Source organism: Chinchilla lanigera, unplaced genomic scaffold (genome assembly GCF_000276665.1).
Source record: "Chinchilla lanigera isolate Chin_1 unplaced genomic scaffold, ChiLan1.0 scaffold00001, whole genome shotgun sequence".
In the NCBI taxonomy this organism is placed as follows: Eukaryota; Metazoa; Chordata; class Mammalia; order Rodentia; family Chinchillidae; genus Chinchilla; species Chinchilla lanigera.
Genome location: NW_004955402.1, coordinates 35,810,721 through 35,816,593, shown reverse-complemented (window position 1 = coordinate 35,816,593; position 5,873 = coordinate 35,810,721). Strand labels below are relative to the sequence as shown.

The 5,873-nt window shown below is 44.1% G+C and overlaps 1 protein-coding gene across 1 annotated transcript in view; it reads right to left on the bottom strand.

Annotated features, from left to right (window-relative positions):
- Me2 (malic enzyme 2, NAD(+)-dependent, mitochondrial) overlaps positions 1 to 120 on the bottom strand; it is a gene marked incomplete in the record, with an annotated part of 77,578 nt that extends 77,458 nt beyond the window's left edge. Inside the window, 1 exon segment of the mRNA XM_005372935.2 lies at positions 1 to 120.
- Positions 121 to 5,873: the final 5,753 nt, after the last annotated feature.

Below are 5,873 nucleotides of genomic sequence, written 5' to 3'. Positions count from 1 at the left end.
GCCCCGCGATGCTCAGCCCCGGCGGAACCCGGCCCCGCCCGCCTCAGCCCGGAGCTTCCCGGAGCCCGCGCCAGCTCAGGCGCACACTGGCCTGAGCCGCCCCGCACGCACGAAGAGAGCCAGGAAAGAAGCGCGGGCCGGCGCGGCCCTGCGGACGGACGGACGCTCGGGCCAATGGGAAGCAGGGACCTGGCCGGGGGCGGTGCCTCGAGCGCCTTCCTCGTTTTGGTTGGTTTCTTCTGGTTAACAGTTCGGGGCTCGCACGCGCGTCCCCGAGTGGACGCGACCCCGAGGCCTCGAAGAGCCCTGCAGGGTAGGAGGACTTCAGAGACTTGCGGCCCCGAGAAACAGCCGGGGATTCCTTAGCGCGGTCCTTCCCTCGGCGCACTCCCGGCATTGGCTTGGGGAGGGGTGTCGGGTCAGGGCTGAGCGTCCGCGCGAGGACACGCTCTGCGCAGGCGCGAGCGGGTTGTCGGCGGGTACCAGTCTCCGAATCCCTGGAGGCTGGAGAAGCCTTGCAGTGATTTGGGTCCATCCTGAAGGGCCTGGAATCAGGGAGAGGAGGATGGAGAAGAGACTTAAGAGCTGGATACAAGGCAAGAGGATGGAAAGGGAGAAGAGGGAGGTCCCCGGAAATACGAGGTTTCAGTTCTTTAGTAGGAAGCCCTGAACGCTGCGTTTCGGAGCTGTTTTTATTGGTGTGTGTAGGACTTGCGTTCTTGCAGAATTCATGCCGCTCTGCACGGCTGCTGGCGCAGATACTGACCCGCAGGGAATTTATGTCCTACTGGCACCGTTACCATAAATAGATAGTGTTTTCGCAGAAAAGCACCGGAGCGCTAAATTATCAAGTCCTTGGAAGCAGCAGGGACCATACTTTCCCACGTCTCTAACCACCCAGGATTAGGATTCTGGGGGATAGTTCGTCATCCTTATTTCAGAAGGTATTACTAGAAATTCCTATTGTAATCGATTTTGCATAATCATGAAACAAGGGACAGTAATGACAATTTTTTAAAAATATGCACAGGATAAACAAGAGGCAAGGCAAATCAAATAAGAGAATTAAAAGTGTCAGGCATAGTGGTACAGATAGAGGTGTAATCCCAGCTACACTGAAAGCTGAGGCAGGAGGACCACAAGTTCACAGCAAACCTGGGCAAATTAATGATGATACTGTCGCAAAGAAAAACAAAATGTTTTTGAGACAGGGTCTTGCTACATAATTCAGGCTGGCCTGGACTCACTATGTAGTCTAGGCTGGCCTCGAACTCGAGGCAATCCTCCTGCCTAAGCCTCCCAAGTGCTGAGATTACAGGTGTGCGGCTGTAAGAAAAAAAATTTTTTTTTTCCTTTGGACACAGGGTCTTGCTATGCAGTTCAGGCTGGCCTTGAGCTCATTTTGTAGCCCAGGCTGATCTCGAACTCACAGCGATCCTCTTGCCTCAGCCTCCCAAGTGCTGGGATTACAGGCAAGAGCCACCACGCCTTGTAAGAAATTTTGAAAAGGGTTGAGATGTAATCCAGCCCCCAATACTATAATCAATCCATGATGGAAATGTAGGATAGAGAAAATTGTAAAGCAGAGAAAAGTGAATTGTTCCTTCCTAAAGTGCAACTGTTATGTAAGTTCCAGAGCAACCCCTGGTCTGAACATTGAAGAGTGAGGCATGTGAGGGAACATTGCAGTTAGATGATAAGTGATAGGTATGGCTGCTATAGTAACCACCACAGAAAAAAAAAAAAAGTTGTCTATAACTAAGCATGACCTAAAATAACCCTGCTAACCAGACTTAGGGTGCAGCAAGTTGAATGAGGGAAACTTCAAAAATGCAAGCATCACCGAGCATGGTGGCACTCGCCTGTAATCCCAGCACCTGGGAGGCTGAGGCAGGAGGATCACTGTGAGTTCGAGACCAGACTGGGCTACAAAATGAGCTCAAGGCCAGCCTGAACTGCATAGTGAGACCCTGTCCAAAAAGACCAAAAAAAAAAAAAAAAAAAAAAATGCAAGCATCTTTGTGTTTGGTCAGTAGAGTATAATTTTTTTGTCTTTGAAAGGCATTTTGGCCTGCATTAGAATAATCCCAGTAAAAATTTGTAGGGAGCTAGTGTAATGGTACACACCTATAATCCAGGCCCTCTGGGAAGCTGAGTGTCATAGTTACCTCGCAGTTTGTGGAAGTTTCAGTCTTTTACGTTGTATGCAAACTACGCACATCCTGGACGGGTGTAGCACTCACACTCGTAATCCCAACATTGGACCATGAATCAATCATAAACTCTAGAAGCCTGCCCCATGACTATGTGAGGCTTTGGGGGGACATCCAGACACAAAGCATAACTGAGGCAGGAGGATCTCAAGTTCAAGCCTATCCTAGGGAGGGCCTATCTCAAAATAAAAAATAGGAATGGGCTGGGATATTGTTCAGTGTGAGGGCCCAGGGTTCAATCCCCAGTACAAGGGGGTATTCATGGGCGGGACTTATTTAGGTTAAATTGACACAACAGCTCTTAAAAATATTGATCACATGTCACAATAATATTTTGGTTTAAATGACATTAAAATTAATTTCATCTTTTTTACTCTGTGTGTGTGTGTGTATGTCTGTGATAGTTGTGTGTGTATGTGTGTCTGTGTGTGTGTGTGATAGTAGGATTGAACCCAGGGGGCTGGGGATTTAACTCAGTGGCACAGTGCCTGCCTGGCAAGCGGGAGGTCGTGAGTTTGATTCCCAGTACGGGGGGAAAAAAAAAAAACCAACAAAAAAGGATTGAACCCAGGGTCTTATGCAAGCGAGGCAAGCACTGTACCAGACTTCATTCCAGTCTTCCTTTCTATTTTTTAAATGTACTTATAGCTTTAGGGCCTGGGGGTACAACTCAGTGGTAGAATGTGTGTGTAGCATGAGTAAGGCTTTTGGTTTGGCCCCTAACACTACAGAAAGGAAAGAAAAGAAAAGAGAAGGAAGGAAAGGAGGAAGAAAGAAAGAAAGAGAAAAGGGAAGGGAGAAAGAGAGAAGAGAAAATTATATGTGTAGATCCCACTTGTGGCTTGCACTTCATTTCCACTGAACAGTGTGGATCTAAGGGGGAGCCTGTTAGAACCATGGACATGGAAAAGTGTTGGGTGGGGCGCCTAGCAAGGCTTATTTAAAGGACAGAGTCAGTTGTCATGTGTATTTGACTGTTTTGCCTCATCGTTTTTTGGTTTTTGTTTTTTGGGGTTTTTTTTGGCCAAAAATGTTTGGAGGCATGACATCCATCACAGGGCCACAAAGCTGACAAACGAGAATGAAGGCTGCTCTCTAAGAGTATTGGGAGAACATTAGAGCCTGCATTCCTCTCCTCTAGCATACACACATACCTACCAGAAAGTTAGTATAGCAACATAAGGTGTTCCTTTCCTGTACCATGTTTTAGGCAACGTATTACATGTATTACCTTGGGGATCCAAACAGTGAAAGGGTAAGGAAAAGGAGAATATACCCGTAGAATAGGAATAATCATGAAATGGTGTCACAGTGCCTAAAACCCCCTCTGCTGGTTTTTGTGAGGAAGAATTATGCTGAAAGATGTAATTCCTAGAGTAAGTGAAGTTGTTTGTCATCACTCTGCAACAAATGAGCTTTCTGAATGATTGAGAACAGATGTGTGAGAAGTTATTCACCTGCTTTAAACACAATAATTGTCTTCGCTCTGAAAATACATTCTTTTGAATTTACCACTTAGCCTTGCTCTGTTCAGTTTTGCTGGAATTGAGCTATTTTGTCTTTAAAGTGGTGCCATTTTGATTCAGTAATAGTTACGGTGAGTCACTGAGCTGTCTCACTAGTTAATATTTAAAGAGCAAAAGGAATCATACATATCCCTAGGTCTCTAAAAATAATGTAACTGTATAGACATTTTTCAAGTATAGAATTTTTTTAAATTGAATTTTTTTCTTAAACTGAATTGTAAAGTCTGATATCCAATACAGTAGGTTAGGGGCACATAACCCGAAGGAGTATTATTATTATCACTACCATTATTACTGTTACTACTAGATCTGATATCTGCAATTTGATGTAATAGGAGTTATGAGCTAAAGAATACAGTATAAATTAATATATTATGAGAGCAATAAGATTTTTGTGTACTTTAACAGCACCTAACAAAAAGGATTTTTAGCCACAAACAACAGAAAACCTTATCAAAATTGGTTTGTACAAACAAAGGTTTACTTTACAAAATAAGAAATGGCCGGGCATGGTGGCACACACCTGTAAACCCAGCACTCGGGAGGCTGAGGCAGGAGGATCATTGCGAGTTTGAGACCAGCCTGGGCTACAAACTGAGCTCAAGTCTAGCCTGAACTGCATAGCGAGACCCTGTCTCAAAAAAAAAAAAAAAAAAAGAAATATAGGGGCACGTCTAAGGATAAATATAACTCAGTCACTTTCTGGATAGTCCTTAAGAGAATGAAAGAACCTTTCCTAAAGGAAATGTTTCTCCAGTAAATGGAGAGAGAACCAACAAATATTGAAGAGAAATATGGCTCAGCAAGAAACACAACTCCAAGCAGAGCACAGATAAATATCCTATTTATGGATAGTCCACAGCTTTACTGGAGCTTCCTTTCTGCCTAAATTCACAACTTTTTAAATCATCCTGCTGGGCCCTTTGCTCTTGATTCTCAACATAGATCTGGCTAAAGGCCCCCAACAATAGCCATGCCACTGCCTCAACATTTGGCTGCCTTGAAATTTCTCCTGCCAGATTAATTAGTTCACTGCCCTTAATCTCAGTCTCAGGTGAAATCTCTGGACACAAGCAAAATGCAGGGAAACTTTCTGCGAAGCCATAACATAACATCATCTGGAGTCCAGCACCCAGTGCAGTCCTTCTTCCCAGCAGAAACCTCCCAAGCCCGGTCTTTACCAGAACAATTTCTCTCAGCCTTCTGGTCTTCTGAGACCAGAATCTCCCATAGAAAACAGCCTAAGGCATTCCAGCTCTACTCTTGCAGGGACATATTTGAACCTTTCCAAACTCTTCTTACTTGTACCACATGGTTGGGTATAGTAACAGCAACAACCCCATTCCTGGTACCAAATTCACCTTGGTTATTTTTCTGTCATTGCTGAGACAAAATACCTGACATCCACAATTAAGGAAGGAAAGGTTGATTTAGCTCACAGTCTGTGGAGGTTTCAGCCCATAATCAGTTGGCTCCAAGGCAGGGTGGAATGGCACAGGAGCAAAGTTCAAGGTGGCAGAAGACAGCAAAAGCAACAAGAGCTAAAAGGAGGAAGAGCAAGCCTCTTTTTGTCTCTTGTATTGTAAGCAGGCTACCACCTCCTAAGGTGGATGTATATGTAGCACAGGATGAGGATGTTTACAAAGTAAGGACCCTGGCTCCCTGGTGAGTCCCTTAATTAAACTTCTAAACTTCTCAAGTTGACACAGTGTATCAGCCATTACAACTTTCTATGAGGTAGGTATAACTTATCTCATTTAGACTTGGGTTGATTCACTCAAGGGTGCCTTGAGAAAGGTACACAAACATACATATATATTTTTAAATATTTTTGTGTAGTTTAATGTCTTAAACTAGAAAGAGTATTTGGACCATTATGTTACTACCATTCTCTACCTAGAAGGCCCTCTTATTATAAGCTGTCAATTAAAATCCTTCATAACTCAGGTACAAATTCTAATCTTACTTTGTCAGTAGAACCTGGTATAATAGTATACAAATGCTCACTGGAATTACCTGGGAGCCTTAAAAAAGTCGGTGTCTGTCCTATTCCAATTAAATAATTCTCTGATGTGAGTCTCTAGCACCAGGGTTTCATAATAGTGCCCTTGCATTTCTGTTTCATATATATATA